This window comes from Ceratotherium simum, chromosome 20 (assembly GCF_057802395.1).
Source record: "Ceratotherium simum simum isolate JZ-2026a chromosome 20, ASM5780239v1, whole genome shotgun sequence".
In the NCBI taxonomy this organism is placed as follows: Eukaryota; Metazoa; Chordata; class Mammalia; order Perissodactyla; family Rhinocerotidae; genus Ceratotherium; species Ceratotherium simum.
This window is the reverse complement of record NC_141919.1, coordinates 19,345,917-19,373,182: the sequence shown is the minus strand read 5'-3', so window position 1 is coordinate 19,373,182 and position 27,266 is coordinate 19,345,917. Positions and strand designations below refer to the sequence as shown.

Here is a 27,266-nt window from a genome sequence, read left to right as displayed (position 1 = left end):
TATACATGGGAGAAACCAGAGAAGCTGAGTTTCTGGACAAATGGTGAAGGTTTTCACCTTAAATACTATCTTCAGCTAAAGACAAAGGAGGATGTTGGGGGACGGGGGTAGTTGTTTGGGATTTACATGGAGAGGGAAATGTAAATGTTTGTCTGACCATTCTTTACAGGGCCACCTATAGAGAATGTGGCCCGAGAGACAGAAATCACAGTAATCAAGAGTATGTAGATTTAAGTCCCCTCCTTCCTTACTAATAAGAGTTTCTACAGATAAGGCCATCCCCTCCACTCTTCCCAGTACCCAGAGGGAGACACCTTTACAAATGTAAATATTTGGTAAACAGATCTTTGAAAAGAATGGGCTTAGCAAGGACCCTGCCAGTCTGTCCATACCCAGAGTTAAATTTCTTTAGGCAGTTAGTGCGGGAGGTTAAATGTCCATCAGAGAAAATAATCAAGGTAAAGAGATATACTTCAGGGTGGCCAGTTTTTGGCCAAAAGTCTACAATGTAAAGATTTGTTCCAAGGTCTCAGACTCAACTGATGTTGGTTCATTTGTTCCTATAGTTCTCATCTTCCTTCTAAGCTCTGCCCGAGTCTACAGAACCCACCCTGCCCTTGGTAAGAGATGATTTAATGTTACTATTTACGGTCACTCATTATCAGAACTCTTTGGCCAATATCTCTGACCAGTCTACCTCTCACCACGTACTTAGACCTTATTTTTGAGACCAGATATCTTTTGTAACTGAATCCCCATCCTGTTTATTTCCAGGCAATGACTGATTCTGTCTCAAATGATGTAGTAAGGTCAATTGATTACAGGGCCTCAACAAACTTACTTTAGACCAAAGAATATGAACTGCCACCCTGCCAGCCAGATTTAGTCTGTGAGCAGTAAAAGCCCACAGACGTGTTCTTTGGCTTGCAATGTACACATACACTGAGTTTTTAGAAAATCTAACTAATTGTCAATACTTAAATATTAGTGACTTCACATGCAAATCTAAATCCCTGTCTTCATCTGAAATATCAGAAAATTTGTCAGTGATTGGGTCTGCATTCCTGCATGATAACCATAGGCCAAGGCTGAAGAGCAGCTGCCATTAGTGTAGCCTGCAAACATTAATTGTCATCTTAGTGCTGTGTTTTCATACAATAAAGTAGAAAGTGAAATATCTCTTGTGCCCAAGTCTCTATTGAAATTGAGCAAACAAAAGATAAGCCCAAATGGCCATGTGTTTTAAGTAAGATGCAAGAAAACATATTCTTTTGTAGAAGTATAAACTATTCCTATACGTTGAATGTGTAAGCAAAGTTTTTGCTTTGAAAGAATGCCACTGAGGACACTACTATGAAAAAACCTGGCCAGTCATTTGCACTACCTATCAAGACCCAATAGATATTTTTATTTGCAACCCCTATTTTATGAAATAACTCTCCTAAATCTTGATGTTTCATTAAGGCACTGGTTCTCAGCATTGGCTGCATACTGATATCTTGTGGGGAGATTTAAAAATACTGATGCCTGGGCCCACTCCTAGAGATTCTATTTCAATTGTTCTCTGTCATGGCTGGATACCAAGCATTTGTAAGCACTCTAAGGTTATGCTAATGTGCATCCAGGGTTGAGAATTATCCTACAGAATCACTCTTCATGAAAAGGACAGATGTAAAATATAAACTCTTAGATTAGGTTTAGAAGTTTTAAAGAGCTAGCTTTTCCCTGCTTTCTCTCTCTTTAGACCTAAAGTGAAGAACAGGCACTGTTCTTCACAGCTATATCTTCTTAAAACCAGAATTTACCATATATGTGTACCAGATTTCTTTCTTTTGGAAATTTCCATATGCAATCATGGCTTATTCCTGAGCAGGATGTTTCTATGCAATTTTCTCTAAGTACAAGGAGAACATCTAAGAAAGGTGGCTCATGTACACTAAATTTTCCCATTCCGCATTTCAAGTTGATAGTTTAATCCTCTTGTAAGTTTTGATGGTTGCCATTAAAAAAAAGGATGCTTGATTGTCATGCATACGCGTTGTTTTAAGTGCATAGTCTCAAGCAGAAATGCAGAGGGGAAATGGCCTTGCTTTGCTACTTGCCAAATATTACCATGGGCATATTTGGTTGGTTATAATTTGGAGGGTGGGAAGGAAACATTTAGGCTACTGAGATCAAATCATAATCCTGCAGTCTAAACTCTGGACTGAACAAGAAACCCCTGCAGATTTGTTAACTTTTCTGTAACATGACCCGACCCTCTAACATGACCCGACCCTCTCTCCTCTCTTACACGAGTTCTTGCTAACCATACAGCGAGAGACCTGGATTGGTGTCCAGACCCTCCATTTGTAACTAGCACCCTCAGCAGAGAAATTCTGCCTGATTTGTATGAGGAGCATCCCCACGGACATTTTGTCTTTTCATTTCTTTCTCTCAGTTTCATATTTTTATCCTAGACAGACTTAGTCAATATAGAAAGCTTTCCTTTATTTCTCAGTTTAAAGTTTACCCTTTTTATATTAAAAAATCAAATAAGGTTGGAAAACAGTGGGTTATACATAAATTCACTATCGTAATATAATATCTATAAACCTTCTGTATATTCCTTTTTAAATATAGATATAATTTAAAAACACTTGACGTATCTGTTCAAGGATATTCCCATATTCTTCTTATTATACCATTATTACTGTCTATAAAATATTCCTTTGACAGTACTAAGAAACATAATTTATCACAGCATCTATTGTTCACCATTCAGTTTGCTTCCAGTTTTTTACTAGAATAAATGCTGCTGTGCTAAACATTTTATGCTTTTATAAGCCTAATGATTTTAGCTTTTCTCCATCTGGATTAGTCTGGAATGCGAGAGTGGGATTACTGGGTCAAAGGCTACAAACACTTCTGTGAATACTGAGTCTTTGAAGTTAGTTTTATGTGGACTGACTGCAGCAACACATGGGTAACTAGTGCTTTCACAGCAATCTCATCAGGAGGAGCCATTTTCTTCTCTCGTACTTTTTATTTTTATTTCTTTTTCCTTTGTTCTTTCTTTTAATTTTTTCCTAGTACAACAGGTACTTTGATCTGTCTCTATTTTCATGTTATTTACCAATACAGTTCCTCTTTTATGAATTTTATGTTTGACTTAGCCTTTTATCTACTTAATCAAATATTTTTATTACCAAATTACATATATAATAAATATTTTACTAATAATCTATATATTTATTATATTAAATTATATATTATAGTACATATTAATATTAATATTATATATTAAATGTATGTTAAGGAAATACGTTGTCTTTAGAAAAATTATATTTGCTCTTAATGTTTTTCAAGTATTGTACTTAATTACCTAATTATTTTGGTTCTTTGGGTGCCTACCATTCAAAAAATTTTTTATATAATTAAATTTGTTAATCTTTTTTCTTTTAGACTTCTCCTGGCACTTTTAAATTTAAATTATTTTTTCATCTAAGAGCTGATATTCAATTTTATTTTTTTATATTAATTTATATATTTATTCAGTGTAATTTAATTCTTTGGAAATTGTTGTAGTAAATTGTATAAAATGTGCATCTAACTAAATTTGCCCCCCAAACTGTCAACCATTTATTTAAAATAATTTATTTTATATAGTTCATCTTTCCCCCTTTTTTTGAGGGGGTAGTATATGTGTATCATAATTAGGTTTATTCAGTAGTTACCTATTCTTTTCTAAGAATTCATGCCTTTCTTGGATAAAAGCATCATTTTAAAGATCAATTTTGGATGCATTGAAGTATTTATGAACTTTAGTTTTCCCACTAGAAATATGTCTATTCACATTTGATTTTTATTATCTCAGTAAAGTTTCATAAGAAATGCAAATTCCCTTTCCAGACTATTTTTTTAGATACTTCATATGTATCTGCTGCTATTATGAATTTTTTCATTATCATCTCCAAATGACTAATTCTAGTAAGGCATTTATTTTGTTGTTTAATTATTTACCTGTATTCATCTACATTACTGGAGCCTTTTATTAAAAGTTATTTTTAATTAATTAATACGAATTTTCCTGGTTATAATACTGGTACTTTGAGGTCAATATTATATTGCATTTGTCAAACCACCCAAAACATTAAAAATATTATGCTAAAATAATCATAACAAATATGTTTTGCATTTCATATAAATAGAAATGTTTTTAGCTAGGCAGAATTACATATTGCTTTGGAATACATACGTTAACATATGTCAAAGAAGTATCCTTATATTTATATTTTGACTGCTTTATAAATTTGGGCTAATGTTTATTAAATTCCTTTTTCTCATCTATTAACAGAACTCTATTGGTTTCCACTAACCTGCAATTTAGGCCTCTTCCATTAATGAGTTTACTGAAATTGAACAAATTGTAGGATAAGTCTGAGTTGTTGGAGTAGGCTTAATCTTTTACCATAGTTTTTAATCTAACTTTTCTACTTTAGATATTTATGTCTCCAAAAGTGGCAATAGTTACCATATTTTAGGGTTAGAGTTTTACATGCTTTATGTGATTTCCCCTTGAAAATATTTTCATTTAAGACTTTTACTCATATTTCAATAATTAAATGCTTAAGGCTTATATAAGTTTCAACATATTGTAACATCCCTGTCCCCAAAAATTAATAAAAAATATTTATACTTATAGTCACTATGAAAGCATTTATGATAATTGAGAAATATTTACGACTTTAAAAAAAATTACTCCACTTGTTTTTACACACTGTCACTGACTAAGTATAGAGGGTTGAGATTTTCTCAGCATGAATCCAGGAGAAATAAGGGGAAGATTAATAAGATTGTTTATACGTCTAATTTAAACATCAGTTTGTGATTACTACACTTCAGCAATTCAGGCAGAACGTAGTTGTCATAATTATTTAATGATCAGTTATCACTTCATTAAAATGCCTATCCTAAAGGTAGTATTTAACACCCTCAAAGTAAAGGATCTAACCATTTTCTTTTCCAGGCCAGTTGGAGATGAGGTAGGACTTGTTCTGGCTCAGAATGTAAATTATTTTACACTTCAGCAAACAAAGTAATGGGGGGCTTTGACATAAACAGTCCTGCTGTGCTCTGTGATTGAAGCTCATAGACAGGCAGCGAAACCACAGAAGCAGAAAGCCAAGGTAACCCTTCAGTGAAAAGAAATATAGACCAATGGCTGCTTCTGGTTACGACTGATTCCCAGTCTTCAGAAACATAAGATTATGAAGCCAATTCTAATGCATTGGGATCTTGCATTGGCATTAAATTGTACCCTTCCCTTAAAGTCGCTCTTCAAGGTTGCCAGAGACTATATCATTCTTGCATCAGGGACATCATAAGACTGAGTGGGACTTTAATCAACTACCAGACTTTTCTATTGTGTAGGACCCTGCCCTCGTCTGCTCAATATTTAAAGGCATTACTACATGTTCCAAAGCATCAGAAGAGGCAGCTGAAGAAACAGGACTTGGTATGAGAGATATAAACATATCACCATTTGAAACTTACTTCTAATCTTTTAATGTGCATTAAATAGTATAGCTTCTCCAGGTTATTTGTTCCTTTTCAAAATGACTCACAACAAACAATTTTGTCTATTGCCCATTTCCTTACAGCTATAGTGTTTCAGACACAGACTTTCTGAGGTGTTTCATAAATATTCAATTTTTGTGTCGTATTCATGGCAAAATTTTCATTTGTTTCATGGATATTCTTAATAGGCTGAAAGTAATATAATAAATAAATATTAAAGCTATCAGTGTAGTATTTTTTTTTTTTTTTTTTTTTTTTTTTTTTTTTTTTTTTTGCTGAGGAAGAGTTGCCCTGAGCTAACATCAGCAGCCAATCTTCTTCTTTTTTTCCTTGGGGAAGATTAGCCCTGAACTAACATCTGTGACAATCTTCCTCTGTTTTGTATGTGGGTTGCCCCCACAGCATGGCTGATGAGTGGTGTACATCCGTGCCTGGAATCTGAACCCACAAACCTGGGCCGCCAAAGCAAAGCGCACCGAGCTTAACCACTACACCATGGGGCTGGGCCCAGTAGTTTCATTTTTAATGCGTGCAAAATGGACACACCTCAATAGAGATTTGGAAAGGCAAATTAATTTTAATTAGTTAGTAGACATGAAAAAAGATACCAGCCATCACTATAAACACATATCACTAGAAACATGCTTGGCAAGATCCACCACAATTGCTTTTTCCCAATGCTGGATCTTCAGTTATTTTCTTCATCTTATAATTTTGGTGTAATTCTAAAATAATGCACACATGAATAACACACTGTACTTAATAAACACTTCAGGGAAAAACATAACTTGAATATTTACTTTATTGTTTCCATTTTCTTAGAATGACATGCTTCCTACAACCTACATCTTGACATGCTAATTTACAAATGAAATACACATTCATTTTCATCAAAATATCATGGCAGAATTGACAAAAATGACAGCAAAAAAAATTCCTTCGGCATGTTTTTTTCTTTCTAAAGGTGATTTGTGGGATTCAAAATTGAATAAAGGATTTCTATTGTTATCATTCAGCCCATAAACCCAATTATGAAAGAGATTGTTCTCCACCAAATTGTGGAGAATAAACCTTTAGAAAGAACTTACCTTTCATAAAAGAAAGAGTATAACATATTAAGGTGGATAGCAAAAATGCCAAACACTGATATTTGTAAACCATCAAAATAAAATATAAAATTAAAATTCAGATCTTAGGTAGCCTATCATTCAATATGCTACAAAAGAATAGGATAGAACCCTAAGTCAAAATGTGACAATCTCTGAAATTAAATGAGTAAGAATCAATTCACAATAGCTGGAATTTATTGTAACCTATCTTATATTATTATTTTCAGATAGAGATCTTTCCCTAAAATATAAACTACAAGTCAGCAGAACAAACCTAGGGTAAAATGCAACAAATCTGAAATATACCGTAATCTTGGAAATACAAACCAAGATTTCATAAAGGATGATTTAATGTCGGTATGTTACAGTAACCTTAAACAACCTAGAGAAAACAATGGTAGCGTAAAAAAATTTCAAGGGAGGGGCCAGCCCAGTGTCATAGTGGTTAAATTCGTGCACTCCACTTTGGCAGCCCAGGGTTCGCAGGTTGGCATCCTGGGTGCAGACCTACGCACTGCTCATCAAGCCATTCTGTGGTGGCGTCCCATATACAAAATAGAGGAAGACAGGCACAGATGTTAGCTCAGGGCCAATCTTCCTTAGCAAACAGAAGACTGGCAATGGAAGTTAGCCCATGGCCAATCTTCCTCACCAAAAAAAATACATATTTAAGGGGAGATCTAGGCAACATCTCCAGTTATTATAATAGAAAAATCCCTGGAGGGGCAAAGGGTAAATTATCAGGCTCCTCTAGCTGGGAATAAATATCTGCTAATATTCAATTCCCATTGCTCTAATTTCATAGCCTCGAAGCAGTTTCCCATCTATAATTTGGCCACCAGAGTCCATCTACTCACCCAAAGGGAGTGTCTTATTCAGTTAACTGATCCAGTTATTGTCCTAAATGTAGTTCCCACTGTAAATTAATGAGTGGGCATTAAGACTTATAAATCAGTCTCTTGTGACTTTGGCTAATACAAATCAGTCTTTCAAGCTGTATCACCTCCAGCTGACCAGACATGCTCTGAGGCTTCAAGCATAGGACAATATCCTGAATAACACCCTTTACCAAAACATAGGCCCCAAAGAAGACTCAACCTGAAGCAGCTTCATGTACTTATCTTTACTAAAGAGTCAGTCAAATAAGAAATATAATTAAAACAATTAAGAAATTAATTATAATAATTAAAATAGTTCCTAATCTGATATTGATTTGTTAATTTCTCAGTCTGTTCCTCAACTGAGTTTTATTCTTGAATACAACTTCCTACTAAAAATTATTAGAAAGATTACTCCAGAATTGTGGTGAATAGAAACCATAATGTTACACTTTTCTTTCTTCATCTCTTTTTCCTTACATACTTTTTTGGAGAGTGACTTTAAAGAAAATGCACAAAAAAAGAAAATATAATCTAACATCATTCTAATAATTTATATCATATCTATTCTTGCAGAAGTGAATACTTTAACACTTGTACACAAATAGAGATAATGAAAACAAACTGTCACTAAGACAGTGTGTTTTTCTGTAAATTCATCTTCTTTTTCAACGCTATTTAAGCTCTCTAGGACATTAGAACTAATTTCAACATGAGAGAAACATGTTCTACAAGAACACAATTATTTTGTAGAAAATATGTATCACACTCAGGTAGAAAGAACTCTACCTCCTATTAGTTTTCAGAGTAATCTCTCTTCAAGACAGTGTGTTATTGGTGAAAGAAGAGATAAACAGATCAATGGAACAGAATAGAGAGCCCAGAAACAGTCTTGCATAAATATAGCCAACTGATCTTTGAGAAAGGAGAAAAGGCAAGACAATGAAGAAAAAGTCTTTTCAACAAATGATGCTGGAACAACTGGACATTCACATGCAATAAAATGAATCTAGACACAGACCTTATACTTCACACAAAAATTAACTCAGTGTGGATCATAGACCTAAATGTAAAATGTAAAACTATAAAACTCCTAGAAAATGACATAGGAGAGAAACTAGATGAACTTAAGTATGGCGATGACCTTTTAGATATAACACCAAAGGCATGATCCATGAAAAAAATAATTAATAAACTGGGCCTCATTAAAATTAAAAACTTTGTTATGTGAAATACACTGTCAAAAGAATGAGAAGACAAGCCACTTACTGGGAAAAAATATTTGCAAAAGATATATCTGATAAAGGACTATTATCCAAAATATATAAAGAACTTTTAAAACTCAACAATAAAAAAACAATTCAATTACAAAACGGGCCAAAGATCCGAACAGACACCTCATCAAAGAAGATATACAGATGACAACTATATGAAAAGATGTTCCACATCATATCAATGGGGAAGTTAAAACAATTTAATTTAATTTAAACAATTTAAGTAAAACAATTGCAAATTAAAACAATGAGATTATACACCCATTAGAATGGCCAAAATCCAAAACATAGGCAACACCAAATGTTGGTGAGGGTGTGGAGCAATAGGAACTCTTATTCACTGTTGGTGGGAATGCAAAATGATGAGCCTTCACTAGGTGAATGGATAAATAAACTGTGGTATATCCAAACAATGGAATATTATTCAGCACTAAAAAGAAATGAGCTATCAAGTCATGAAAAGACATGGGGGAACATGCATGTGACTAACTGAAAGAAGGCAATCTGAAAAGGCTACATATTATATGATTCCAACTATATGACATTCTGAAAAAGGCAAAACTACGGAGACAGTAAAAAGATCAGTGGTTGCCAGGAGTTAGAGAGAAAGAGAGAAAAATGCATAGGCAGAGCACAGATATTTTTAGGGCAGTGAAATTATTCTGTATGAAAATATGCATCTACTACTATAGTATATCTGTCCAAAACCACAGAATGTACAACACCAAGAGTGAACTGAAAATGTAAACTGTTGACTTGGGGTGATAATGATGTGTCAATGTAGGTTCACTGTAACAAACATACCACTCTGGTGGGGGTTGTTGCTAGTGGGGAGGCTGTGCGTGTGTGGGGGCATGAAGTACATAGGAATATGGGAACTCTGCACTTTCTGTACAATTTTGCTGTGAACCTAAAACTGCTCTTAAAAAATCTATTTGTAAGAAATAAAACACTAAAAATTTTAAAATATCTTTATGAATTTACATAATCTAAGTCATTGATTACTGATATGAATACCCAAATCTAGTACCTTAATAGCTTTAAAAAGGATAAACTAATACTTGATATCTGGTTCCTAAATTTCTGGATGACCTGTACGGTTATTTAGACAGAGGTAATTTTATATCAAAGGAAATTAGAAAAAGTCGAATATAACAAATGCATTAAGATACTATTCATATTTTACTTCAAAATTATATCAACTTATATGATTATTTCCACAAATAAATAACATATTTTAAGGTCTAAAACATTTGCTTTAGATGATTCCTGACATGCCTTTTCTTGATTTATCACAGTTGAGAAATTTTTGTTGCATAACTTTTCTAATTATTTTTTCCTGTTGCTAAGATAACATGATATTAGGCCTACAGTCACTACCTGATCTCCACTGGCTTTAATCTAAACAGAAGGATCACCAAATCAATTAACTTGCAACAATGATAAGTCCCGTCTGGCCAGAAAGATCTTTTGTTTCCTCAGTGGTCACTTGAAAATACTCATAAAATCTTCTGCTTTTCTTTTTCATTATGTAACCTTATTTTTCTGGCTGTAAATATTGGTAGAAAATGAAGCAGAAAAAAATACCAGCAATAAACCAGAACTCCCCAGGCAACCACTGTTAACATTTTAGCCATTTTGTTTGGAATTTTTATGCATTTTCATAATTAAGAAAATATCATATCCCTAACTTCCCATATTGTTTTTAAAATATTTTTGTAAAGTTTTTTTGTCATATCATTATAAATTCTTTATAAACTGTTAAAGATTAAGGCTATCACATCGAGATGCAATAATTTGTTTAACCATATTCCTGTTGCTGGGCATTATGCTGTTGTAATGAAGGATTTTCACAGAAAAGCCTGCTTGCATCTGAAGTACCCCTTACAGGTGCTTTTCTAAATCATACCATATTGGCCTTGAAGATAATTAAAGTATACCTGCGATAAATACACCATGAACACAATTATCACATTATTCCTTATCACACAAACACAATATAGATCTATGTGATATTTTTATCAAACATTTTCCACATATTCTTACCTTCCTTGCTCCTCAATAATAAGAGGTTTTTTTTCCTTTCAGTAGACTGTGTGATAATTCCTTTTATTCTCTAGTTTCAGCTCCCTTCCACATTATTAAAGAAGTTCTCCTAAAATCAGGAAAAATGATTTTGGCCCCACATCCTCCCCTATTAACCCTGATGAGTACAAGGAAGGGAGAAATAGACAGAGAAGCATGAGTCCTCTGAGAAATCTCATGTGGGTTGATAAGACGGGGAAGATCTGAAGTATAACCACGCCCCATCATATGCGGACAGCATGGCGGACTTCACAGGCCATCTTTTCCCACAGGAGATTCCTAACCGGGGAGTGAGGCCTTGGGTTAGAGGACTTAACAGATCACACAACTCAAAGATCAAGCAAGACTCCATGATTTGAAGACTGTTCTGATTTAGGGGCCCTGGGATGCTTTGGGGAATCCTGTAAATCCTGTCAGTGTCAGAGGTTTTGAGGGACTCAACCTTTTTCTTTTAGGCATACAGTAACTTCTATTTGAGGAGAAGCAGCAGAAAAATGGGTCTCAAGGTTCAGGAGCCAGCATGGAGGCGATGAGAAAGACAAAGCTTTGGAGTCAGGTCTATGTGAATTCAAGTCAAGCTCTACTGCTCAGGGTGTGTTTGACCTTGCACAAAGCTCTTAGCCACTCTAAGTCTCAATTATCTCTCCTAGATAATAACTAACTCAAGAAGTTGTGGCAATGTGTATAAAGCATAAAGCAGCGCGCCTGGTACATGGTAGGTGTTTAACAAGCATTACTTCCCTTCCCTGCCTTGAGACCACCTCTACTTCCCTGAACCCTTCTCTTTTCTCCTCTAGATTTCAGGAAAAGTGAGATCAATGAGACTCTGGATTCTTTCTAGGTTGTCCAAACCACTCCAGGTGGTGGAATAAGAGAAGTATACAAATACGGTGTTAATTTACAATCATATATGAGTTAAATTTTGGAAATAGACCAAATAATTCTATTGCATAATTCAGCTATTTATTGCATGCAAAACCAATTACTGCTTTTATAAAGATCAGCGCTGCAGGGAGGGCATTTTTCAAACTTTCTATACATTTGACGCTGAGGAATTTCCCAGAACATGTAAAATTATGTTCCCACTCTGTCTGGAGCTCTGCTTTACTTACCTGTCAACAATTTTATAGCTTGAGCACTGAATTTCAAACTACAATTAATTTTAAGACTATCAATTCCAGCTATACTTGCAGCTATTTATTAGATTCACCTGAATATTAATTTTATCTAGCTCATTAAAATCTATTTAAGAAAAATACTGTTTAAAAAGATTCTGTAAGAAATTAGAGGCGTTTAACTAACTAAAACAAAGAGGATATAATCCAGCAATGTTTTTAAAAGATTTTTAAAGTATAGTCTGCCTGTCCTTATCAGCTAAGCTTTGTGAAAACTGGAATTTTTTATTTTGCTAATTTAAAAGCTAGAACTAAATCTTGCCCTTCTATTGATGTTCACATATCATAGTCTTATCCGTTCAAGTCAAAAACATCTTGCTGAGAAGACATTTGGTCTCTAGTTATTTCCTCTATAGTTATTGTCATTCTCCTATGGATTCTAAACACACCCTAAGCAAGAAACTCAAGGTTTAAAAACTGTCTATTAACCTAGTTCTATTTTACCTTAATAGCTTTCAACTAATTCACATAAATGTTTGATTTACTTTCTAACTGGTCTAGTATTTCACCCATAGGGTAGGCAGAATAATGGCTTCCCAAAGATGTCTATGTCTTAAACCTCAGAAGCTGTAACTATGTTACCCTACATTACAAAGGGGACTTGGCAGTTGTGATTAAGGTTGAGCACCTTGAGAAAGGGAGATTAGCCTGAATTATGCAGGTGGGCCCAACCTCATCATCCGAGTCCTTAAAAGAACCTTTCTGGTTTAAGTGTCATAGAGAGGTCACAGAGAGATGGAACTTTGCTGGGTTTGAAGATCAAGGAAGGAGGGCATGAGCCAAGGAATGCAGGGCAGTCCTCTAGAAGCTGGAAAGGGCAAGCAAATGGATTCTACCCTAGAGCCAGCAGGGAATACAGCCCTGCTCACATCTTGATTTTAGCCCAGTGAAACCTGTGTCAGACTTCTGACCTACAGAACCCTCAGATAATAAATTTTTATTGTTTTACCCCACTAAGGTTGTGGGAATTTGTTATAGCAGCAATAGAAAACTGATACAACCTACAAGAATTAATCTCATCGTAAAGGGAAAAAACCTTGTGAACCAACTGACTACTATGCTTTCCAGATGAGTAATGTCATTTGCAACTCTACAGTATCACTTCTAAAGTATTTTTTCTATAAAAGATAATTTATACATATTGAATCCTCAACTTTTTGAGGCATGGAAGATGTTGAGGTTATACATGAACCATATTCCCTGAGCTACTGTTTGGTTTCTGTCATTCTGTTTTGTTCTCTCCCCTAGAATATGTCAATGATGCACTCTTATAACCAGGACATAATTCTGACCTGTCATATTACATTTGCATTGCAGCAAGAATGTGAATGCCAAGATTAAAGGATCTAAAAATGAATGCATGAAAAAAAAATTAATCAATGCTTTCTAGTGGAAAAGAAATCATAAATATTTTGGCCAGAATGATAACAATGTCTTGTGAAGTAAAAAATGACAATTGATTAAAAAAAACACAATTTTGTGTTTTCTATAGGGTCAAGAAAATAAATTATTCAAAATACCAAATAGCGAAAAACACTTTCATTTTAACTCTTTTTACATTTCTGAATTATTCTTCTCATTCATTCTTTCACCTAACAAAATATATTTTTAACTTTTAAGAAAGTATTCAAAAGTTATCAAAAAACAGCATTAATCATGTTCAATAAATCTTAGCCCATCTGTGACCAAATGCTTGAAACACAAACAAAAAAGTATCTTTTAAATACAACCTGGAAAAACTGCAGGCAGACTGTTGGGCTTCAACATTTAAAATAGACTGGGAATAAGTGAAGTTTTGTCAGTGATGTCTGTTAATACAGATTTTGTGGTCTTTCAGAAGTGTGTTTGATCATTATTGAATTCCAAGTTATTAAAAAGTAGTCAAAATCATGGGTTTTAAAATATGAGACATTATATTAGAGGCTTAACTCCAAATATAATCATGTTCCATAAATATATCACTATCTTTGACAACTAAAATGATGTTTCCTTTAAAAATCTAAAATTTTCACTTGTTACAAATTTGGACAGGACTTCCACAACTCTACATTGATGATGCGGTTTTATTGCACATAATTAAAGGACATCCAAATGTAAGTAAAGTGTTTCATTTTTCAATAACTGCATTCACAACATACACAGCTTCCCTTCTGCCAACAAGTATGTTAATACTTCAGAGCATCTTTCTCCCACTAGATAAGGAGGAGATGCTTTGTTAGAATGGCAGTTCTTGAGAACTAGCAATCAGTAATCATAAACAACTGCCCTAATGCTAGGCACAAAATAACATTGATAAGATATATTGTCCTTTGCTTTCAGTCCTCTCACCTCTAAAATAAGAGATTCAGAGAAAGTAAGAATTGGAAGGGACATTAAAATAGATTTTTTTCTTCTTGAGTCACTTAGGGTTTTTTTAAACAATTTATTGAATTGAAGTAAAGTAAGCTTTACATATCTAAAATATACAATTTGATTAGTTTTGAGATTTGAAATCACCACCACAATCAAAATAATGAACACTACCTGCTAAAGTTTTCCTCCTGCCCCTTTGGTAATCCATCCCAGGCACCCCTCTACTCCCAGACCCCAATCCCCAGCAACCACTGAATTGCTTTCCGCTTTTCCTTTTTATTTCTGAGTAGTATTCCTAAAGTTAATATTTTTGTCCATATAACAAACCCTCAGTGGGTAAACTAAGACTTGGGATTCATAGTTATCTCTATGGACAAATGCTGCATGCAATTTACAAGATAATATTATTATTAAATTAATATAATATTACTATTAAAAAATGTTAACCTCAGCCTGAGACATTCCACTACTTTGTCAACAAGCAAATGGCCCCTAGGGGTCAGTTAGGCCAGGGCTATTACTGCATGAACTGGGAAGGAGATTTGGAGAGGGGGAGAACACTAAATCCCTTATGCCATCACTGCTGGTCCCCGAGATGCCTGAAAAGGAAGAATTACAAAATCCCAATATGAGAAGACTTTATATTTTTGTAATTTGTTATTTTAAGGATTGCACTGCTATAATTTGAACATATGAGCAAGGAGCAGTTAAAACACAACTTCCAATAAAGCTTCTAGAAGAGGGATAGGGATTTAAGTGTGGGGAAGGGGAGGTATCTTCTGGGCCACAGCCGTCCCAGAAGATACTCTGTCGTCCCTAAAGTGTGAAAGGTCTATTAAAAAGAGCAGCAGGATACAGCAAAGCTAATCCTAGAATTATATTTCCTGCAATTCTGGTGTTGCAAACATATTTGCAATATTAATTAAAAAGAAAAACAAATATTTTTCTATGGTCTAAGCAGTGAGCCAATTGCTCATGAAAAAATTCTTTGCTTATCAGAAGAGTCTCTGAAAATGGATCAGACCAACATAGATTAGTGCGGAAATAAGGAAATACCAATGTTGGTCAGAGACAAGAGAGGAACAAATCCTCTTTTATCAATATCTTTTATACTTTTTATCATTTACTTGCCTTTTCATTGCTCCTGCACAGTAGAATCCAACCCTGGCTACTCCTCCTCTGTCTCCTTTGTAGATTTAACTTCCTTGACCCAGTGGAGAAATGCTGAAGTTTTTCTCAGCTCAACAGTCAGCCCTCTTTTTCTGACAATCTCATCCATTCCTATGCCTTTAATTGTCACCTATACAGAAGGACTCACATTGTGTATCTCCAGCCCAGACCTCCCTCAGAGCTCTAGACATACACATTTGCTCACCTACTTGAAAAATCCTCTTGAATGTTCCAAAGCCATCTCAAAATCGACATGCGAAAAATAAACTTTTAATCTTCTTCCCAGACAAGATCCTCTCCCATAATTCCCTATCTCAGTGAGTGATTCATCCAGCTACCCACACACAAGGGCCATCCTTGACACCCCTCCCATATCTCAGCCATCATCAATTCTCATTGTCTTTACCTTCTAAACACAGTATCTCTCTCAAATCAGTCTTCTATCCATTTCCACTGATTTTGTCCTAGTGCAAGTTGCCATCAGGGACAACTGCAATAGCTCCCTAACAAATCAACCCATACACCTTCCAGCCTCCTCTGTTCACTCTCTGCAAAGAGCCAAAGAGATCTTTCAAAACACAAACCATCACCTCTTCCTCCTCAGCATATCTGAAATTCAATCACCAAAATTTTTTATTCTACCTACTAAATATCTCTTGAATCTACCTGCCTTTCTCCAACCCCAATGCCATTAAACTAGATGCTGACACATCATATCTCTTGCCTAGATTACCCCAACCACTTTGAAACTGGTCTCTCCACCTTCAGTCTTTGCCTCTCTAATCTGTTTTACAAGTGCAGTTAAATTGATTGTTCTAAAGCAAAAGATTCTCTCTCTCTTGCTTAAACTACTTAGTTGAAATACAAATAGAAAAATCAGTAACATGAAACCATGAATATACATAAACATCACTTTCATCTATATAAAGCATTTATATATGAAACGTCAAGTTCCTAGAATGTCATGAGATACAAGGAACCTAAAAATAGAGTTAAAATTTTATGCATTTGCTAAAAAGATGTAAAGTGTATTACATATATGTTTCATCAATTAAATAACCATAGTTACTGTGAAAAGAACTTCCTGGTAAATACAATCTACTAGACGTGGGAGATTAAAAGTTCCTACGAGCTGCTGAGGGGTCCAAGCTTGAGCTATCATCTATAAACAGAAAAATTCTTAACTATTTTTAGAAAATGTTCATTAAGCAGCTAGTACATGCACATTAATTTGGTAAGGAACTTTTAGCACGTACAGAGGTAAAAAGCAGTCCTTACTCCCAGGTGCCCATAACCTAGTTGAGGAAATGTCACTGTTATATAAGAAGAAGTTTAAAAGCAGGCAACCAGAAAATATCACAGAAGGAAGAAAAATGAGATGAGGAAAAAGAGATTAATAGGCGCATAAAAGCTATGTAGGGAAAAAACAGAAGTAGGAGAATTAAATGTTTAATAAAAAGTTGTAGATGAAGTAGCCTGTGGGTTGGGGCAGGAACTTGGACCTATGGAAGCTTTTATCAAATAATTTTTGGTTGTATAGACAACTTGGGTTTTTTGTGAAGGGAGGAATATTATATGCCATAATATTTCACCTGTTTGTGATTCCATTATATGTTTAGCAGTGGTCTTAAGTCCCTAAATATTTTAGATCATTAAAATCAGTTGTCTGTCCTCTGACCATAAGCCATCTTAGAGGGTTGAGAGAGACCCCACTGGTGTGTTAAATGAATGTTGGCAGGGGAATTTGGCACAGATAATCTACACATGGACAAACCATCCAAATGATTCATCCAATTAGATGATATTAGAGTTGTTGGGATAAAATATTGTTACTCAAAATATTTCTCGTAGGATTGCAATACATTCTCATAAATGAGCATCTTCAAGATCATTACTCATCTTCATATATAACTAGCTATCCAATCTGATATATTATCCCAGAAATGACATCTCAGTCAGTCATATTGCCTCAGGTTATAGCCGAGGTAGACTATGCCAGCATGTTCTATGTGAGCGAGGTGGTTACAAGAAAAATGTCAAGTCCTGTCTCATGAACAACATTTTGAGAGCAAGGATGAGTCAGTTAGCTTTTTCTAATTTATTTTTCATGGGGTCAATAGAGATCATTAAGGAAATAAACTACATTCAGTAGACATTTAGCCCAGGATTTCATGTAAAAGCAACATATAGACTAGTTAGTTTTTTGAAATTTTTTTGGCTGATCTCTAAGTTCTGATATATTTTCAAATGATGAGTTGCACAGTTAAGCAATTCTCCCCAGATCCCATCATTTCCAATGCAACAATTAGAGTAGGTATTTTTTTTTTTTTAAGGCAAACCACAAATTAAGCACATTGACTGGATAAAAAGAAGTTCAAGTTAAAGGTAATAGTTCAGCTAATAAAGTGTGTTTGTTGACAAAAAAGGTTAGTCACTTTCATTCACCTTTTTGAAATATTTCTAAGTTTTTTCTGCCCTTTGTAATAAAAAAAGTAATACATTCTAAATGTCAAGATTGGATGGTATATTAAATATTTCAACTTTTGGGAAAACAAACAGCTCTATCTTTTTTCTCCTACACAGTTCAAGCTAATTTGTCCTGTTTTCGTATCCTAGTAATTTAAACACAGTGTGGTCTCTGTTCATTCTTCAGAGACCCCATTTCATCAGCCTTCATGTCTTATAGCAAGATTGGGGCTAAGTCTTTAAAATGAGCTGGAGTGAATTTAAAGGGGAATAGCTGTAATCTCAGGAATAGCACCTGCCAAGTGCTTCAATTTACCTAGTGATTAACCACTACTAACCCCAAGAGTAGTCCTTTCTTGCTATAGAAATCCTTATACTTTACTTAATAATATCACAACTTTTATTATTTTATTTGATTCTCACATTATACTTTGAAGGAGGTAGTGTTATCTACATTTTTTTCAGATGACAAAATTTATCTGAATCTTAAGCAAGATTACCAAACAAGTTAAGTGTTTTACTAGATATGATCTGTTGTCTGTACCTTTCCCAACCAAAACTACTAAATGGATCAGGCATGGATATTTGACCCCAAACCAGCCAACAACCCATGAGATTGTCTTGAGAATCTGAATCAATGAGACTGTTGTCAGTTGGATGTAGGCATTAGAAATGAAAGGCTACACTGTAGTCTGTGGGACCAAGAAGTGACTTTGTTAAGCCATATCCAAGATGAGCAAGCAAAAGAAAGTGGTTAAGAAAATAAAATGAATTTGACACACTACGATCAGAGAGAAGATGACATGAAGGGAACCAGGCAGCCCAGAAACAAGAAAGAAAGAAAAGGATCTCATACCTGTCTTTCCTGTTCTGATCCTCATGGGGTCTGGCTGTGCTTTACTTCCTGATCTTGGATGACAATGTAATCGACTACTGGAGACATCATAAACCCCTTTGCTTAAGCTAGCCTGAGTGCGCTCTCTCACAACCAAAACCGCCTTGACTAAAACACAGAGGTAGAGACCTGACTTAATCATCATGCTCTGGACTTTATTCCCAGTGCTCTTTGTCACGCACAGAACTGTGAATTTTCTTTCTTATGGAATCCATTCATTTGATACTTTATTAAATAGAGTGAGTGTCAGAATGTGCTCACTGGTATAACTTTCTATTCTTTCTGTATATAGAGAGATATAGATTTATTGTTGTTTTACTTATAAATAGAATTGTTATATATCAATAATTAGAAAAATAATAATAATTAGGGAAAATATACAAATGGAAAGAGTCTTGAAAATCATAGGTCTCTTGGAAAGAGTCTTGAAAATCATAGGTCTCTTGAATAAATGATCCAAATTTATCAGTACTTTCTGCAACCCAAACCAAAAAAGCAGACCTTGTCTGGCACAAAATTTTAAGACAGACTTCCACATGACTGTGCAACAGGACTAATGTCAACAGAAGCCAATTTTCTACATTTAGAGCCAATGTGATGAGCAAGAAAAGGTGCTGACACGTCTTCAAGCACCAATTTATTATCACATGTCATCTTTGAAGGCTGCTGGTGTATTTGTGACCTTTCTTCACATACATGCTTGTTAAATCCTCGCAACAATCTTGTGGGGCAAGTGTTCCCCCCTTTTCAAAGGTGAGGAAATTGAGGCTCAGAGAGACCAAATCTCAAGTCTAGAGAATGAACTTGCAGAGAATGTAAGTTATAAAACTAAGAATTGAAGGGATCATCAGGTAACTTCAAATCCACTTTTGCCCACAGGTCAGAGTGGACAGGATACATTTTAAAGAACTGCCTTTCATATAACAGGTAAATAAATTTGCTAATGAATGAAAGAATTGCTTAGGCAGAGGGAAAGAATCAGGGCAATAGCCAAATCAACAATGATGCAACTTCCTTCTTTTTTATTCTCATAGAGGCTGGCCATATTTTCTCATTCTCTCTCTCTCTCTCTCTCTGTCTCACACACACACACACACACACACACACACGCACACACACACGCGCGCCACAGTGATGCAGGATCTGCCACATACCTCATGAAATGGGAATGGTGATCTGATGATGACTTTCCATTGGGACTTTATTTCTCTCACTCTGCTTATAACAACGTATTTCAAATTGCTAATCATAACTGGATTCACCTAGAGATTTTACACATTTGTGGCAAGCTTGGGCAGAACCTAGGACTCTCATTTCAGAAGATATTTTGACTACAGCAGTAGTCCATTCTAAAGATCAGATTCCAGCCCTGTGCTGAACACTGCATTGTATCTGATGTATATATTTCCTCCAGTTCAGTAACACTTGCCCATATCAGGAAAGATCTTCACTTCTTAGGTTTAAAAGTCTTAAAACACAGGCATTGAGCATACTTACTGTAAGATGGTTGGTCAAGCATTCGAAGACTGTGGGCAAGAGCACATGTAGTGACCGAACTGACAAAATGATGCTATCTTTTATCAAACAAAATATTCTACATTCCTAAGAACCATGATACTTATTGATAATAGGTCAGAAGGAATCATGTAACATCAGACCTGGAGGAGAGCCAGGAAACCATTTCATACAATATTTCCATTTTACAGATGAGGAAACTAAGGCTTTCCCAAGTGACCAGCAGGTTAGCAATGCTTATCAGGTGCTCTTTGTAATACAATTATTTCTTTAGCTGACTATGAGCTCTTGGAGGGCAGAGAATATGTATTTTACTCATCTTTGTATCCATAGCACCCGACAACTTACATAGTTCAGCATGTGTGTGCTACAAGTGTTGTTTGAATGAGTAAAGCATTCATAAAATGCAACGCTGACCCCTCAAGCATGAGTTATTACAAAGGCAAAGAAGTAATGCATATATTTACTATGGTTGATTCCTGATTGGCTTGTAAAGCAGCCCAAGAGCACTCTTTTGTGACAAGGAAGATAAACAGAAGAGACAGGAGACAGCTGGAGCTTCCTCAGGCCCAGAAATATCTTTCCATCCTTAGTAACTCTGTGCCCTGGTAATGGATGAAGGTCCCTTCTTGCGACCTCCTCTGACTCAGCAGACAAGAAATGGCTAGTGTCCCTGGTGCAGCTTCCAAGCCCTGGTCCTCCTGAGTGCACACAGTGGGAGAACTGGCTGCCCACACTCTCTCACTCCAACTGCACAACACACTTTGTATGAATTCATCCAGCATGATGAACTCAGGACTGTGTCTCTAGATAAGGCTACACAGACTGATCAATCGTGTATGCTTTTGCAGAGCCTCTTCTCCTACAGAAAACTCTCTTCAGGTACCGATTCAGGAGTTTACCCTTAGACTGGTTGTTAGGACCTGCTGCTTGGAATTACGCTGCTTCTCCACCTTCCTTGGACCACAGTATCTGCTTTCTTGTGGAACTGAGGCTGAAAGTCTTAGCTTTTGTTTAAGAGATACTGAAGATTTAATATCAAGTTAGTACTTTCAAATGTTATAAGAGTCAGAAGATTATTGAAAAGAGGTGAGCTGTGGAGAGCCATGGGCAACCCTGCAATGCTAGCACTTCTGGGGCTGCCTAAGAACCTAGCACGCTGGTACAGGCTGATGGAGCAGCCACACCACACATTCTTTGCCTCCCCAGCTAGTGCCCCTTCCAACAGAGACTTTCCAGGAATACAGAAGGATTTTACCTACAATATGAGTCACAATGACAGTTTTTGAGACAAAATTCACCAAGTAAATATGGAATATGAGATTAATGCTACAACCAGATGGAACAGCACAGAACGTATCACCTACTGATTTTCAAACCAAAAACTATACAGTGAATGACCCAATGTTTCAAAATGCTTAAATAATATAGTCTGGCTTTTAATTCTGTGTATTTGGAATAAAACACAGACTGTTCTTAGTTTCTCTCAACCCTTCTTTCGTCTTTCCAACAACCTCTGAATTCCCTTCAGAAGTTAGCTTTGCTTCTGAAACCACCTGTGCGTACTGGCATCTTCCTGAGAAGTTCCACCAATGTTTTAAAAATGTTGTAATTTATTAATCATTATACCTTGCCTGCTTCCAAAAAGGATGTAAGGGGAATCGTTTCATGAGTGTCAGCTATGCGTGGTATTTAACATTAAGTAGCACAACAGGTATGCAGCCTTTCGAGCAGCCAGTTTTCTTGCCCTGAAGCTGTGCTGGATTCATTTGGGAAATGACGGTGAGGCTCTGGATATCAAAAAGAGTGGGAATGACTACAGATGGCGTTAGCCAAAGAAAAGATATATCGTTTTTCTGAGGAAAAATAAATATCCAAGTGACCAGAGTGAAGAAGCCAAAGGATCCCCAGTCCCCTGTCTATATTTTGACTTCTCTCTAGTCTTTACTTCCTCCCCAGAAGCTTAACTTGCCCCACGTTTGTCATTAGGGTGTCCTGCTAGGATACATCATATTTTACCCTGATCCTTCACTTACTCTCTCCTTTCCATCAGGCCATGGGGTATAATGACCAAGAGCTTAACATATGACTGAGGTAGGGTCTCTCTGAAATTTTAAGCCAAGGGGGAAAATGTTTTTAATTAACTTACTAATACCCAAGAACTAAGTGACCACAGTCTAAAGACTGCTCATTACTACAATGGTCTAGGTGACTGACACTAGGTTTCATGCAAGCAGATTTGAATTCCTCCACAATTGCTATTGGAGCAGAATAAAATTGAACAACTAAGGAGTTCCAGTTTAATTCAGGAGCATTTGAAAGATTACTAAAAATTCAAAAATAAGTATGAATCAAGTCTCCATGTCCAAGTAATTAATGTTAAATTCTCATCCAATACTACTTTGACAAGCATGGATCATTGTTATAGATTTAAAAATTGCTATTAATAAAAATATTCAGGCAGCCCACAAAAATGTCTATTTTTTACTCTGTCTCCCATTTCTGAAGAAAACCTTGGTAGAAAGGAGCCTGGGATACTGATTTCTATTCCCACCTCTATCCCTAGCCCTGTAGCCTATGACAAGTCATTTGAGATTTTTTGGTAGATTTCTTCATCTTTCCAATAAGCATAGCAATACCTGTTACAACACTATAGCTTGTCATGATAAATTCATATCTATGATAATATATATGAAGCTGCTTTCAAAATACAAAGATAATTCAGTTGATATGTTATTTTTATTATGTCTCATGCGTTACATTACAGCACAGATCTCATCTGTATTTTAACTTCTACCTTCAACGCTGTCATACAGAGAAATGCATCCCTATCATCACGCCCCAGAGGCCAAGACCTGCCTTACTCACATATGGACAACCCTGAATGCCAGCAAAGTAGCAGTCAAGAGTATGGGCCTAGCAGGTTTTGAAACTCAGCTCTGGTGCATATGGGCAAGGACTTAACCTCTCTGAGCCTCAGTTTTCTTACCTGTACAAGAGAGGTAACAACAGAGCTGTTATCCAGATGAAATAGGATAAGGCAAGAAAAGAACCTGATACCACTGAATAAATGTTAGTTGCAACTCGTTTACTTGGGTTTTGCAATGAACATGAGGAGTATCAATAGCAACAACCCCCAGAACACTGATATAGTTATACTTAATTATCTACTGCCTTGATCGTTCACTCTCATTTCATGTGTATTTATCTTGTCTCTTAAATTAGCACCTGGAGAGGTCTTAGAATTTTCTGTATTTTGTACAGTATCTAGTGTGATTCTGAGCATACAGTAGACAATAAAATACAGCTTTAATTATCTGATGCTTCTTCAATATTTCAATTGGTCAATAAAACTTGAGTATGGAGTTTCCCAAAGCCATAGAGGTGAGCTTAGCATCGGGGATACAACAAAGGGCTCAAAGCAGTCAAGAAGATGCAGATTCAACTACAGGGGCTCTACTTTATATATTTTATAAATTGGTGATCTGAATGAAATCGAAATTAAGTAAAAGGGGAGAGGATAAAAGAGGGATTGAAAACCATTGCCATGGGTAATCAAAATGGTATGCATCCATGAAGACAAATCAATACGTGCCTAGCTATCTTGCATCAAATCACTTACTATCTCTAATTCTAGAGTGGTCTTCCTCTATACTCTTCCTACATTCTTTATCCTGAGGAAAAGAGATATATGCATGATCCCAGAATTTGGGGGGTACTATCTCCCTATAAGAAGGTGAAAACATGTTTTTGTGGTTCCTGAATTCTATTAAAGGAGCATTCCTGAGCACCTGCTGTGTGCTGAGTATCCAGTAAACTCAGACACAAGTTCTTATGAATCTTTGTACAAATAAATATAGAAAATTTCTTGGAAGCATCACATTCTGAGTTTTAATTTAAAGGAGATGTGGGATGTAAGTTGGCAGACCAGAAATAATGAGCGAGGAAAAAAAGACCCAAATTTAGAAAGACAATAGAAGAAAGCCAACCCCCAAGAAAACACAGCCTGGTAGCAGCTGTTGCACAGTTCTCACCATAGAACTCAAAAAATATATTCTTTATGAACAATCCTGGTGCATCCTTCATGCAGGCAATTCTCATGTCTATCAGACCACACACAGGAACATCTCGCTAATGTTGGCTAATCAAAGCAGTAATTCCAGTCTGAATTTGAAAAACTAAATTGCAGGATTTTTTTTTTATGTTATATACTTTAATTACTTTTTAAGAACACACTAACTCAATTAAGCTAATACAACATTTTCAGTTCAGTGTGGGACCTGCTTTAATGAGAGAGAAACTTTTCTTATAATCATTGTATTCTTTCATACATAAATGGCATTGCCACAATTCAGAATCTTATACTAATTAGTTATACTAAAAGAAGGATAATGAGCATTATTTATTGAATGTCAGCCACTTACCAAGTATTCTACTGCTAATGATCACAATGTCCCTGAGAGGTTAGAATTTATTTTGCCAATATTTTTCTAATACTGAGGAAATAAACTCTCAGTGTGGTGAAGTAGAAAGAGGCCAGAATACATTTCTGACTTTTCCATCTCAAAGAAGCAGGAAAAAAGGCGACAGGTATCTCAAAATCTAACATGAAGTCACATGCTAAAGGTTACAATGGAGACAAGGATGTGGAGGGGAAGTATGAGAGGAAGGAAAACGATCCCAACAACTGGTCCATCCAGGCAGGCTAAAGGATGATCCATTGTGCCACTGTGCAGGCTAAACACTGCACACTGTTGGGGGACATCATTTATGTAGTAGTCTTTGTGAATGGCACCCCCTGGAGGGATGCAGAACATAGCCTGTAAGGCCTGTCTGTCCTGAATGAGACAATTGGAATCGGAAGACAAAGCAGCCACAGGATAAGACACAAGGATACCAGATGACAGTGAGGAGAAGTCAAGCAGATGATGGGCGCCAGAGCCTACAAGAATTTCTACAGTCAGAGCGGAGCCACAGTCTTGCCTGGTAGGGTCCCTCTAGTCTCAGGTGTGGCGGGAGCTGAGAGAGGTGCAGGCTTGGCCTAGATAAGTCTCCATTTTTCTTAAAGGACTTTTCTGAGAATCAGGCAAAACATCTGTTTATCTTTACATGGTGATGAGATCTTGGGCAAGTTGCTTAAATGCCTGGGATCTCAGTTTTTTTCCTATAAAATTAAGAGGACAAATTAGAACTCCAAAGTAGCGGGTATAATTTCACATAACTTGATTTTACAGAATATTGATAAATTGTTTGGAAGATTAATTCAAAAATAATTCTAAATGAGTGTTAATTATATTCCAATCAAAATAATTCAAGATTAGGCAAATTTTCAGATGATTTTATGAAATTTCTTATAAAAACAAATATTATACAACAGAAACTCACATAAGGAGGAGGATTGGCAATAGATGTTAGCTCAGAGCCGGTCTTCCTCAGCAAAAAGAGAAAGATTAGCATGGATGTTAGTTCAGGGCTGATCTTCCTCACAAAAAAAAAAAAAAAAAGATTGTGAGCTCTTAAAATGTATGTCTGAAATAAGAATCTTGTCATTAATGTTTAGATAAGATAAACTAGCCACATATTTATTTAGCCTCATAAGTAATAAAAATCTGTCAAGTTGATTCAGGTTATAATAAAGACATAAGAAATATGACTGACTAATATTTGATTAGCTAACATTGTTACTGCACACAGCTGCCACAATTCTCTACTAAATTCTACCTAGAGGGGAAAAAAATACCTAATAAGATGAACCCCAGGGCCGGCCCCATGGCTTAGCGGTTAAGTGCGCACGCTCCACTACTGGCGGCCCAGCTTCGGATCCCAGGCGCGCACCGATGCACTGCTTCTCCGGCCACGCTGAGGCCGCGTCCCACAGACAGCAACTAGAAGAATGTGCAACTATGACATACGACTATCTACTGGGGCTTTGGGGGACAAAAAAGGATGAGGATTGGCAATAGATGTTAGCTCAGAGCCAGTCTTCCTCAGCAAAAAAAGGAGGAGGATTAGCATAGATGTTAGCTCAGGGCTGATCTTCCTCAAAAAAAAGAAAAAAGATGAACCCCAGTAGATACTAGGGATACTTTTTATATTTATCATTTAAATTACATCCTAAAAATAGTGAAAATTAATCACAGTAAATATTTACATGGGTTATTGCGCACAGTGTTTATAAAATAAATTCTCTGTAACGTGCTATGATCAGGGAATAAAAAACTCTGCTTAATTGAATATAATTGTTAAATAACAATCCATACATCTGGATAACTGATAATCTCTTTACCATGAAAACTATACCATGCATATTCAAATCTTGGATGATTAAAAAGATATTTCAGAATCTTGCTGTACTTCAGATTTTGTATTTTAAACATTTGTAGCTATTATAGAAAAGCAAGTTTTTATTTTAACTGGCTATTTTATGATTTTGGTTAGGAATAATAAAACTTTTACTGGAAATAGCTCTTGCTAAAGACTTTTTAACTAACCCAAAGGAAAATTAGACTTTATCAGTGATTTTCAGTGTTGTTTGTTTTGTAGCAGTGAAACCCTTTGCTTAAGTGAATTCTTACACAATGCTGCAATTGAGCTAAAAGTGGCATTTTATTAACATAAATAAGTGCATGTTTTAAAAAATTTACTTATTATAAAGTCAGTCAATGAGAATACATCCTGTTCTGATGAACTAATAAAAGTGAAATCAGAGGATATAAAGAAAAGTTATAGTGATATATCTGCCTCATTATCAATTTAACCATCTATTTCATTTTTGTTGCATAATTTCA

The 27,266-nt window shown here is 35.7% G+C and overlaps 1 protein-coding gene across 6 annotated transcripts in view; it reads right to left on the bottom strand.

The window, feature by feature from the left end:
• TRPM3 (transient receptor potential cation channel subfamily M member 3) overlaps window positions 1–27,266 on the bottom strand; it is an 806,860-nt gene that overhangs the window by 685,766 nt on the left and 93,828 nt on the right. The gene's annotated exons all lie outside the window — the stretch shown is intronic.